This window comes from Canis lupus, chromosome 25, assembly GCF_011100685.1.
Source record: "Canis lupus familiaris isolate Mischka breed German Shepherd chromosome 25, alternate assembly UU_Cfam_GSD_1.0, whole genome shotgun sequence".
In the NCBI taxonomy this organism is placed as follows: Eukaryota; Metazoa; Chordata; class Mammalia; order Carnivora; family Canidae; genus Canis; species Canis lupus.
The window spans coordinates 6,729,093-6,742,500 of NC_049246.1; the positions used below are offsets into that span (position 1 = coordinate 6,729,093).

Below are 13,408 nucleotides of genomic sequence, written 5' to 3' on the forward strand. Positions count from 1 at the left end.
GTGACTGCTTAATAGATATATTTACGAATATTTAAAAGTCCTCTTCTGAACCTTTAAAAGTAGATATAAGGTGCATTTCTTGTCATTCACACTTCTAGCTTTCTGGACCCACTGTCACTACTCTATTAAGATCTCCCCCTCTTACTTTGGCCTGGATAGTAACTGGAAATGTCTCTGTCTCCTTTCCTCTCCCTTCTGCTAATTCCTTTGTCACCCTGCTGTTAAAGTAACTTCACCCCTCCCAAGCCCAGATCCGAGTGTCCCATCCCAGTTGTCTCCCCATGTCTACTGCACTCACACTCATCAGCCTGGACTGAGACCTTACCTTACTCTTCCTTCAGAGTCTCTGTACTCTGCATACCCTTCACATCAGCCACACTTGACTAGTTCCCAACACAGCCTGAAGTTCTCCCTTCTCCTACCTGGCTGTGCTCTGGCCATTCCTCACACTGATTCTTTCCATTCAGACTTGCCAATTGAAAGCCCACTTATGCTCCCTTAGGCTTCCTCATTGCCCCCCTCACTTCATCCTCAGGACATCATCTCCCTCTTCCTTTGTGCCCACAACTCTGCCCTCATCCTCTTTGCCTACAGAATAGATACCTATCTACCTCTCAAAGCTATTATGGGTGTTGATATAAGTGCAAATAATTTGGAAGCTAGAAATGTGAAGTATGCTTATTCCTATCTGCTACATGAGGGCAGGGACCATTTCCATTCATCTCTGCACCTAACCTCCAGCCCCAATGCATGCCAGTATCTAGGAGAGTCCATTCTCTTCAATGCAATTCTGAAAAAAAGAGAAAGGACCCATTCAGACTCACACTTGGTACCTCAACTTGAATTTTCAAGTTGCTCAGAAGAGTTATTTCTGATCTAGAGGGGGAAAAAATGCCTGAAGAAATTTAGGCTGTTTATTAACTGCTTTATTTGAATAACAGATTATTTGTGGGGAGGTCCAGGTGAACCTCTGAAGTGAGGACTATTATGGGTGTTTCATGTGCTTTCAAAAGTTCAGCCCCCAGTTTTGGGAGCTCCCAGCCCAGGAACTCTTTGGGGCAGAATTTGAATGAGACAGTTGCATTAAGGCAGATACAGGTTTGTCTGATGGCCAGGGGATATGGTATATTTCCAAAAGGTGGGCTAGACAGAAGGAAAAGAAAATAGGATCCCTAAAGTAACACTCTGTGGAGAAGTCTTGATAAATGGTCCAGTCTCTGCAGCAAAGCTTGGATGATGCATGGAGTAGATGTTTTAGGGTGAAGCTGTGCTTGGCTTTCCTATGACTCAGCTCCTTTCCAGTCTTGTAGTGTTGAATCAGCATAACTGGACAATCAGGTTACACACTGAACAAGAATACACATAGGAAGATATTATTGACATAGTGAATTTGCACATACTATCTTTTTTGTTTGTGTCTTTACTTTTGCAATTTTCTGCCACAGGAAAACCAAGTAGGGGAGGCCCTGGTAGGGCACCCTAGATGGGGAGGGCTATTAAAAGTGAAAAGAACTATGCCATTACGAGCCCAATAGTTCCATGTTAATGTTCCTTCACAAGGATTGGTTTGGGGAAGTAGGAGTTTCCTTACTTGTCATGGTGGAGAAAAGTGCCAGAGTCCAGTAGTCCAGAAGTCATTGACAGAGCCAGAGCAGAGCAGATGTATGGTCAATGGGGGAGTGTGGAGGTTCCCAGTCCTGGTTAAACCCACTGCTGTTGAAGCACATACACAATTAGATCATCACTAATTCTCTCTTCCCACCTAGCCTGCTTTCCCCAAGCTCTTTGAAGGGAATAAATGTGTCTTAGCCATATTTATCCCCTGAGGACCTAGTACAGGGTCTGGTGCATAATATTTACTTACATGATTGGTTGATGGATGTCCATGGGTTTTATAAGTTTCATCCAGGAGGCTTCAGATACCCATGTTCTCTTCAAGCCACCAGGTGGCTTTCTTTCCAGGCTCAGTTTTTCCATCTTTCCTCCATTTTCAAGTTATCAGAAATACCTTCCTTTACCCTAAAATTCAGGACACCGATCAAGTGAGTGAAGAAGCTTTTATTCTAAGCCTGCTGGGTATAAAGGGCTGCATTTTACTCTAGGAAGGGATTCAAAGTCTTTCCAAATAAATGACCTGCTTGCCTAGCTGTCAAAATCTGGGCCTCATTGGTAGTCTTACCACAGCCGTAATTCAAGTTTATGTGCCAGAAACGGAACTTCTGTCTTTCAAATTCAAGAAAGTCTTCAGACCGCGGCTGTCTTGCACAATATGGAGCTACTATTAGAGCCACTAAGGGTATTTACAGGGGGTTTAAATAACGTAGTGCAAAGAATAGGAGGTTTGAAAGTCTGTCTGGGAGCTGGAGAATTGATTTCCATAAATCTAAGACCCGAAAAATACCTTTTTTGTTCAAATGTTGGAAAGAGTTTTGTCGACCTTTTTGCTTCATTGGGATTTCTTTACGTTTTCCTGGTAACCAGAAACAAATTTCACAATTTGTGTCGCCCTTGGCTCCTGTTCCACGAGAGGGAAAGCTGGTTGTTATTTCAGTAATCCCTGCACGGCGGAGTGCGGAGAACGCCGCGCCGGGGAAGGCGCCAGCAGCGAGTCCTGCCAAACCAAACAGAACTCAGTGTGGACAATGGGAAGATTATGCGGTGGAAAATGGATACCCCGAATGGAGGGCAGCAAAGCCGTGTCAATTATATTTAGAAGCAGCATCCCTCCGGCACGTCACAAAGCCGTCCCCTCAAGCGTTTAGAAGGCTGCTGTTCCACCAAAGGCTCACCCACAGAAGTTCAGTGGGCGAAGCCCAAGCACAATGCTTTTTCTCTTACAACTTCCTGTGTGCCACGATTTCTGGCCACGGACCTTCCCGAGACCCCTGTGTCCTTTCATCCACACTGCAGCAGGCCGTCCAGTGCTCCCGAGAGGGTGCTCCCTTAGGCTTCCTCATTGCCCCCCTCACCTCATCCTCAGGACATCATCTCCCTCTTCCTTTGTGCCCACAACTCTGCCCTCATCCTCTTTGCCTACAGAATAGATTCCTATCTACCTCTCAAAGCTATTATGGGTGTTGATAGAAGTGCAAATAATTTGGAAGCTATTAAGCCCCGGCTGCCAGGACAAGTGCAGGGGGCCCCGAGGTACCCTCCAGCGGGTGCCCTCCCGACAGGCCGCGTGAAGGACCCGCTGCTCCCCTTCCTTCCCACGCTTACCTTGACCTGCCGAGAAGACACAGAGAAAGAGAAGAAACGTCAAACAACCCCTGGGTTTTCCACGCCACCAAAGCCCCAGTGAGGGCCTCTCGGGGTAAGCCCTTAGGATGACTCCTAGTGGCCGAAGGGGGCCCCTGGTCCGTCACTGCTGCAAGCTGAAGGCCAAGGGGCTTCGCTCCCATCGCCGGCCAGCGGCCAGGCTTGGCCAGGTGCCCCGCTCAACAGGCATTTCGGCCCTGAGCTCGAGGCTGAGAACTGACTTCCGTGACTGAGGCGCTGTGTACCCGAGGGTAAATGATTCTTTGATCCCCATCTCTTTTTTGAAAAAAGCAAAATCAAACGAGTAATTTTTAACAAACAGTGAAGCAATCGGAAGTACAACAAATAATCTGACCTTGTACGATAACCAAGATGTTTAGGTAGTATTGTTGCTGGAAACAGACCTTGCTTGTTCATGTGTTTGTTTTTAAAGAAATGAGGCTTGGAGGATATAATAAAGCTCCACCTGCATCCCTCCCTTTGCCAGAGGGTACCTCCTAAATTCAGTTGGCATGGGTCATTCCCATGTGATTTTTAGGACCTTTACCATGTGTTCTTATTCATAAGTGGATATATATATGTATGATTTTGCATGTTCTTTAAATTTACATAAATGATGTATTTTACATATTTTTCTTCAATTTACTTTTTGTGCTCAACCTACTGTTTTTGAAATGTGGAAGTGTGAATATTGGTAAATCTAGCTTTAAGGTTGTTTAATATTCCTTTATTTTTTAAAAGATTTTATTTATTTAATTGAGAGAGAGTGAGCACAAGTGGGGTGAGGGGCAGAGGCGGAAGGAGAAGCAGACTCCCCACTGAGCAGGGAGCCTGATGTGGGGGGATCTCAGGACCCCAAGATCATGACCTGAGCCAAAGGTAGACACTTATCTGACTCAGCCACCCTGGTGCCCCTATATTCCTTTAAGTTAAAAAAAATTCTTTAAAAAACCTAATCTCTTATTTAAGGGTAAGCTTTTTTTTTTTATTATTAGTTTCAGAAGTAAAGTTTAGTGATTGATCAGTTGTATATAATACCCAGTGAAGAGCAAGCATTTTTTCCCCACTTTTTTGTAATACAAAAAAATACAATCAATGTGCTTCCATGTTCATCTTAGCACACATGTCTAGTGTTTACTGAGGCAGGCTCTCAATAAATTGGAAGTATTATTGCCAAACCATAGTCCAATTTAAACTTTATCAAATACTGGCAAATTACTTCTGAAGAAGGCTGCACTAATTTACAATCCCAAATAATGTGTAACATTTCACCAAAACTTGGTGTCAACAGATTGTTTTGCTGATCTGATAGTTTCAAATGGCCATTCACTGTTTTACATTTCAGTTCCCAGATAATTAGTGAAATTAAGCATATTTTCATATGCCATTGTCCCTTTGTGCTTCTTGCTTTTTAAATTGTCTGTTCATGTGCTTTGCTTACATTTCTACTGTGTTATTGTAGGGATTCTTTATAGAGTTTGGGATATACATGGATTTTCCCAGTCTGTGACTCCTTTTTTACTTCATTTCCAGTAAATGTTAATTTTTAATGTGGCTAAAATTTATTTTTTAATGTAGTTAAATTTTTAAGTCATTTTTCTCTGTTTTATTAGTACTTTGTGGTTTTTTAAAAAGAGAAAATGCTTCTTTAGTTCTGTATTCTAAAGATTCTTCCAAGCTTTATTCTAAGGTTTTAGTTTTGTTTTTGTTTTTCATTTCAGTCTTCAGGCCATCCGAGAATGTAAATTTGCTTATAACAAAGTAAGGGCTTAATATTATCTCTTTCCATATGAATAATCAATTATCCCACATGATTCATTGATTCCCCACTGATTTATAATACCCCCTGTCATATTACAAATTTCCTTGTATTTGTGGGTCTATTTCTAGAAGGCTCTCATTGATCAATTTTTCCATACTTTTAAAATTACAATAATTTTATCAAAAGTCTTATTATGAACAAATTATTTATCTTTTCCCTTCATCTTTTCCTTTTCCTACTGTTCCTTTCTCCTAGACTTTATTGGCTTTTGTGGGCCTTTTACTCTTCCTTAAGATTTCAGAATCAGCTTGTCCAGATCCTCAAAAATCCTTGGCAACAAGAGGACTGTAATTATATTGAATTTATGAATTAATTTGGAGAGAACTGACATCTTTATAATATTGAAGATAATGTATCTCTCCATTAATAAAGTCGTTTTTTATGTCTTTCAAATAACTTTTATAATTCTTTTAAAAATATTGCACACTTTTATTCGATTTATTTCTAGACAACTTATCAATTTAGTTACCAATATAAATTATATCTTCTAAAATTGTATTATCTAATTATGTGTTGCTTTTTATACTAATGCAATTTTTATATATGCAATATATATGCAAATATAATAAAATTTTGTATTATACATAGTATTTTAATAAAAATCCAAAATTCCTTATTTGTTCTAATAATTTGCATAAGTTCTAGGCATTTTTATGTGGACAGTAATGTCAATGATTAAAGTTTTATTCTGCCTTTCTATTCAATATAACTATTCCCTCCTCCTCCCTTCAATCTGCACCATGCAAGAAGAAACAGTGATAGCTGGAAATCTTTTTCATTACTGATTTTAAAGAGCATGGTTTTGTTTTATTTTCAATATTGACATTTATGACAGATTTAAAAGATACTTTTTGAAAATGTTCCTTTTTTTCTAGTGGGCCAGTAATTTTTCTCTTTTCACGAATTTTTGCTTGTTTGTTTTTCTATCCTTGGTTTTCTTCATCTGTTAATGATTTGTTATTTCTCCCTCTAAACTGTCGATGTTGTGACATATTAATAGGATATCTAAATTAATACTTAATAATAATATATGCAGGGCTTGATTTTCTATTATTTTATTTAGACTTTTTGTACTTATGGTCATAAGAAAGATTGGACTATAAGATTTTATTGTTTTTCCCTGTACTGTCCTTGTCTAGTTTAGGTCTGAGATTACATTGACTTCATTAAATGAATTGGGTTACTTTTCCTGTTGTCCTGATCTTTGGGAGAGTTTATATAAAATAGATATGATCCATTCAGTGGAGGCTTGGGAGAATTTGCATATAAACCATTTTGGGGATCCCTGGGTGGCGCAGCGGTTTGGCGCCTGCCTTTGGCCCAGGGCGCGATCCTGGAGACCCTGGATCGAATCCCACATCGGGCTCCCGGTGCATGGAGCCTGCTTCTCCCTCTGCCTGTGTCTCTGCCTCTCTCTCTCTCTCTCTGTAACTATCATAAATAAATAAAAATTAAAAATAAAAATAAAAAATAAACCATTTTGGACTGGAGGATTTTTAGGGGGATAGTTTTTGATCCATTAATCCATCTTTTTTAAATGGCTGTAGGTCTGTTTAGCTTTTTATTTCTTCTTGAGTCAGTTTTGTTAAGTCATAGTTTTCTAAGACTTCCTTAATTTATTGCAGACCAATATTTTTGTAAAATATGAAATTAGGTGCTTGGATATTGCAGCGATATAAAAAAATGCTTTCAATGATTCTAAGTACTTACTCTCAATTTCTGTACTTACTTCATCTCAGACTGGTAACAGTTTGCAGACCAGTTAGCTGACCACACTTTAAGTAGCACTGTTCAGAAAACTATCCATTTGTCAAACTTCTCAAATGCATTAGTGTAGAGCATTGTTCATGATACTCTGATAATATCTTTAAACATTGCTATTGTATGTATAGTTAAATTGTTTGCTCAATTGTAGCAAAAGGAAGTGTGGGAGAATGGAAAAATTTAAAGTCAGAGGAACCAGCTTAATCCACAGCCTTGGATTTTATGAGCTGGATGACTTTGGGCAAGTTAGTTCTTAGAGACTTTTGTTTGTTTGTTTGTTTGTTTGTAGATTAATCAGGACTTCTCAAACTTTTTCTTTCATTATCTCCAAATGAAGCCTAACATTAAAGCAGATCAAAGTAGAATTGCCCTTCTTAAAGGAGAGAGGGGTATTGCCCCTTTGTCCTTCTACTTTCTCTGACCCCCAAAAGGCCCCTGAGGCACTTCACAAAGGCTAGTATTGAAGAGGAAAAATTTTCCTCTATCTTTCATGATTCTTCTAGCTGATCTAAAAGAAAAAGAGGCATGCAAGAGATTAACTGGAGAAAATCAAATTTAATTTGTACGTACTATGGAACCTAAGAAGTGACCAAGGTGGGCAGCTTTTGTAGTTTATAGAAAAAGAAGCATAAATCTGTGAGGCATTGATAAAACTTATGTTTGGAAACTTTAATTAGAAAGGAATTCTAAACTGAATTTGGACTTGGGTAGTAAATTAGTAAAAGTAACAAGGTTTGCTTATATAGGCTTTTTCAACCCTAAATTCCTTCTCTCTGATCATAAAGCTATCTCTCTGCCTCGTGGTGCAGAGAGGGTACCTTTCACATGGAAGATTTTTTTCTTATATTCTGGAGACAAAAGAGGGTCTGAGTATTTTTGCCCTGGCTATTTCCTAAGTAATAACTTTAACTCAAAATAATCCATATGCCATTTTGGCATATTTTGGGGCAGTCTGCTGTAGGCTCCCACACTAGCACAGTTTGGCCCTACTTGTTTACTTTGCAAAGGTTTGAAATAAACCTTCCTTGAGTTGGGATCATGCCAAACAGCCAGTAAATAATCAGCCAAAGTGATTGCATTAAGCATGGTTTCCATGAGGACTAAAAGAGCCTTCCAGGTTTCCTAGCAACAGAAATCAAGGTCTACTGGCTACAGCAGAATAAAAAACATTCTTTGAAACATGGGAAAAAATGGTTAATTGAGTTTAACCCTATTCTCTATTGTGATGCAACAATAGAAATGATCATTAAGGGTGACAATTTTCTAGTTTTTCCACTTAAACCTTCCAGAGTCTCCTGAGGTATACGTGGCAATCATCAATCACAAGATGAGAGTAGTGGAATTCTCATTTCATTGAAAAATAAAAGGTATTAGTCACATTTTCCTTTGATGCACATTTTACTTATGAGAGAGAAAAGTAAGGAGAAGAGAGTGATAATAATTTCAGCATTTTTTCCCTTTTGTACCATAGTACATAAAGGAAGATATTAAAATACAGCTTTTGGGATATCTTTGGTCTCTTTGTCCTTTCTTTATGAACATCATCTCCTTACTTTATAGATTAGAAAGATTCCTTTCGAAGCTAAGTGACACATCTAAGATCCCACACCTATTAAAAGGCAGAGCCAGGAGAAACCAGGCTTTTTTTTTTCTTTAGACTAATTTGTAATTTTTGTTATAATATTAATTGATTATAATCTTCTTGGCCAAAAGTTGACATCTTGCATCTTTTTTCCCCACACTTTATACTTTGAAAAATTAACCTACAGAAAAGTTGAAAAAATAAAATATGAAAACCATATACCACCATTCACCTAGATTCACAAGTTTACATTTTATCTTTTTGCTTTTCTTCTATATATGTGGATATATGTAGATATATATATCCACATATATATGTCTACATACTCATATATAAAATATAAATATACATTTTTATGCTGAACTAGTTACTGAAGAATTAGCAACTCATTAATAAAGACTTCTTACTTTTATATTATATATCTCATATATATATTCTTCTAGCCAAAATATCATCAACTACATGTGAGAATTAAATGGATTATCATCTAATATAGTCTATAATCAAATATTTTCAATTGCCTTAATACTATCTTTCATAGGTTTTAAAAATCTTGGATCCAATCAAGATTTGCACCATATATACATTTTTTTAAGATTGATTTATTTATTTGAGAGAGAGAGAGAGAGAGAGAGTATGAGCAAGAAGGGCAGAAGGAGAGGGAGAGACTGTCAAGCAGACTCCACACTGAGAACAGAGCCTGACCTGGAGCTCAATCTCATTACCTGGAGATCACTCCTAAGCCAGAAACAAGAGTTGGATGCTCAGCTGACTGCTTCACCCAGGCATCCCCCTACATTTGCTTTTGATATTTCTTTCCTTCTTTATTTCTTTCTTTCTTCCTTTCATGACACTGACTTTTTGAGTTCAGATCATTATCTTCTCGAATGTTCCATTCAGAATGCACTCTGAATTTTTATGACTGTTTCTTCATAATTTGACATAGATGAGATTTTTAGCAAAAAAACTATATATGTAATATTGTATATTTATTGCATCACATCAGGTAGCAAATAAAGTCAGGAGATTTTCCTATTGGTGAGGCTGTCTGATCACCTAGTTAAGATGATTCCCAAATGTCAGGGTACATTTCAATTTGTAATTTGTAAATAATCTGCATTATGAATCTTTGAGATCATGTGAACATTCAGTTTCATGACAATCTTTAGGCCAAATTGTTTTAGCATCCTTGCTTACCCTGTTATTGCTGGAATGATTTATTAAAATAGAGAATTGCAGGGATGCCTTGGTGGCTCAGTGGTTGAGCGTCTGCCTTCTGCTCAGGGCGTGATCCTGGGCTCCCTGCATGGAGACTGCTTCTCCCTCTGCCTGTGTCTCCGCCTCTCTCTCTCATTAATAAAATCTTTTTAAAAAATGAAGAATTGCAGAATGATGATTTTTTTTTAGTTCTATCCATTCCTTCCACGTTTATTAGCTTGCATTCTAATTATAAAGAAAAGTCTTCTTTCTGCCTCTTTGTCTCTGTGTATGTATTCCTTATGCCTCTGTGTCTCTCCCTATCTCATTGCTAGTTCAGTAATCACTGCCACACTGCCTTCTTAAGCTTTGTTGCTTTTGATCTAAATTGCTACATAAAAAGGGCTTGGGGAAAATGTTTATGGTTGTTAAGGCACAGTGATGTAGGATTCTTTGTCTAAGGCGTCTTCTGAAAGCTTAATGAGGAGGGTAGAGCCAATTTACTTCACCTGAGCTTCTAGGAATGAAGTTCTTGATTATTGATAAGGTAATTGGTGAATAATGCCGTTAAGTAGCTAATGAAACTAGAGAAGTGTCCATAAAAGATTAAAAGGAGTAGGAATTTTTTTTTAAGGGTGTTCTAAAATTCTAAAATGTCATTTGATTTTAGCTAAAGTATAACCACAGGGGCCACTGGGTCTTCAGATGAAGTTTTGCATTTCAGATGAAGTTTTTTTAAACTTATATTATATGTTACAGTTCAATTTAAAAATTAGCAAAGTGTTTCTAAAAATGTCTTTATTCATTATTTGTGAAAGGCTGAGAAAATATCAATTATGTTTATGTGGGGAGGTAGAAATTATTGTTGGAAATTATGGAAAAGCTAAAACTTTGATACCAGCATTATTTCTACATTTGAAGATCTTGGTTTTAATAGTGATGATAGATGCATAAGCAAATAATTATAATAAAATATACAGGGATCCCTGGGTGGTGCAGCAGTTTAGCGCCTGCCTTTGGCCCAGGGCGCGATCCTGGAGACCCGGGATCAAATCCCACATTGGGCTCCCAGTGCACGGAGCCTGCTTCTCCCTCTGCCTGTGTCTCTGCCTCTCTCTCTCTCTGTCTCTCTGTGTGACTATCATAAATAAATAAAAATTTTAAAAAAAGATTTAAAAAAATATACAATTAGTGGGATAGATGAATGAACAAAAAAAGATATTAATGAGCTAAATGGGCAGAAATCATTTATTTGAGGTGGAGCCTGACTAAGGACACACACTGGGTTTTCCTTCAGAGACATTTGAAGACAGTTTGAATCAGAATTTGGTCCTCTATCCTTCATCCTCTTGTTTCTATCATCAAACCAAATGGCCCTGGGGACACTGCACACCCATCAAACCTGGTGTTTTATGTGCAATAGTTATAGGGAGGTCAAAATTAGAAGGAGGCCATATGAGTAGGTTATAGGGTACAGAATATCTGAGGGTCAAAGTCAAGAAACTCTGTGAGTACTGGCTTAGCAGAAAAGGGTATTGATATCAGCCAGGGTAGAAAAGATCATGAGCCCCTTGATGGCCATTTCAGGAGTGCCTTAGAGTTTGGGGTTCAGTGGAAAGATAGCATGTGTAAAAGGCAGATTGTTGAAGAAAAGGTGTAGAACAAATGGCATTAATCAGACACTCGTTTATTCTTCTGGCCATAGATAGACCATAGTTAAAGTCTATCAGCTAATGATCATTGACATTCATTCAACTTCTACCTGACTAGGTTTTGAGCATGAATCTAACCTGATTTATATGTTTTAGCAATGCCTACTGTACTACCTACAACATCATAGAATAAAGGTGGTATGACTAAGTGGGAAGACTCTTGATACTTCTTTTAACCAAGAATGTGAAACAGAGTAAGTATCAGTAATAATACAAAGGTTACAGACATTTACAGACATCTTTGGGTTCATGAGTTAAACCATGATGTAATGAAGTCTATAGAATAAGACACTTTTCAAAAAAATTTATTTACTTGTTTTAGAGAGAGAGAGAGAGCATGAGTGGGAGGGGTAGAAGGAGAGAGAGAGTCTCAAGCAGACTCTGTCCTGAGCCTAGTGCAGGGCTTGATCTCATGAACCTGAAATCCTGACCTGAGCTGAAACCAAGAGTAGGACACTTAACTGCACCACCCAGGCACCTGATAGAATAAAGCACTTTTAAATAGGATATAAATAAAAATATAATTTGATGATTTAGCTCTTTTATTGGAGCCCTATGTCCATAATATGAATGATAAAAACACTAACAATTAGCCTTTGAAATAAGATGATTAAAATAAATACAACTTATCAGTGTTCTGTGATGAATACATGCTGTTTCCATATACGAGCAATCCTAATGATAACAATAACTGTCAGCTTAATATATCATAACCTAGAAAAAATAATTCACACATTATATGGTGAATTGCTGAGGTCTTTGGAATTTAGCCACTTGATTAATACCTGGAAGAGCATCTGGTTTCAAACTCAAGCTACAAATCTCAGAAAGAAATACAATCTAAACAATGAACAGTATATGGATAAAGGATTGGCTATTCAAATGATAGTATAAGCACAATTTGTAGAAACTCAGCTAGAACCTGTGTTTGTTTCTTTGTTTTAACAGAGCTGTCTTGCAGGAATTTGTAGGAGAGTAGTTTAGGGTATGATTAAATCACTGGGATTTTTTTTTAAAGATTTTATTTATTTATTCATGAGAGACACACACACAGAGAGAGAGAGAGAGAGAGAGAGAGAGAGAGAGGCAGAGACATAGGCAGAGGGAGAGGGAGAAGCAGGCTCCAGACAAGGAGCCTGATGTGGGACTCGATCCTGGGACTCCAGGATCATGCCCTGGGCTCAAGGCAGGTGCCAAACCACTGAGCAACCCAGGGATCCCCAAATCACTGGGATTTAAAATCTAGCCATTTTTTAAAATCCGTATCATGCTGACACAACAAGGCTTTTCCAAATGGCTGGTTTATTATTCTGTAATAAGCTGTAACTAGGTATTTAGTTCCTCTAAATGAATCTATTCTTTAGAGTACACATTTAAGTCATGTGTTTAAAGTAGATTCCATCTATACATGCATGTGTCATTTATCTTAGACTGAAAATCTTTACTATTTTTAGAAAGACTTAGATATAATTGAAATTAAGGATAACTCTTTATATATTAATACTTTCCTTCATAATTTTATAGTGTTTCAAACTCTGTTTTCATTATAATTTAAATTGTCTATTTAAAAACCATTTAAACCTAGTGATCCATTTTATTTCAACTCCTCATATCTTTATCTAAAACATTATATTATGACAGGGAGAAGTTATGAAACTCATTTAGTGAATTTCCATAGGTGACATGTTCTCTAGATAATCCATATATTCAGGTCTTACTGGATAGAGGCTTTAATTTGACATTCATGCACTTTTTATTTGACACTCATGCACTTTTGTTTGCCCAAACTTCAACACACTTAAGCTCTCTTTAATAGATGATGAAATAACATTCTCTTGAAACCCCGATTATTACACATGCATTCAAATTCATTTTATTGTTATCTCTGAAGTACATATATATATATGAAGAGGTGAGGTTGGCAAAATGTTATTGTTCAACATCAGACTTAAAAAGTAATTTTAAAACAGCTTGGAGGTTCCTCAAAAAAATTAAACAGAATTATCATATGATCTAGCAATTCTACTTCTGGGTATATGCCCAAAAGAATTGAAAGCAAGGACTCAAAGACAT

At 37.5% G+C, this 13,408-nt stretch overlaps 1 long non-coding RNA gene across 1 annotated transcript; it reads right to left on the minus strand.

Annotated features, from left to right (window-relative positions):
• Positions 1-904: 904 nt before the first annotated feature.
• Positions 905-2,332, minus strand: LOC102153473. The gene is made up of 4 exons (XR_005378348.1): positions 2,180-2,332; positions 1,865-2,019; positions 1,592-1,713; positions 905-1,346 (listed from the first exon to the last, which is right to left on the minus strand). It is a non-coding gene; the product is annotated as an uncharacterized LOC102153473 (long non-coding RNA).
• Positions 2,333-13,408: the final 11,076 nt, after the last annotated feature.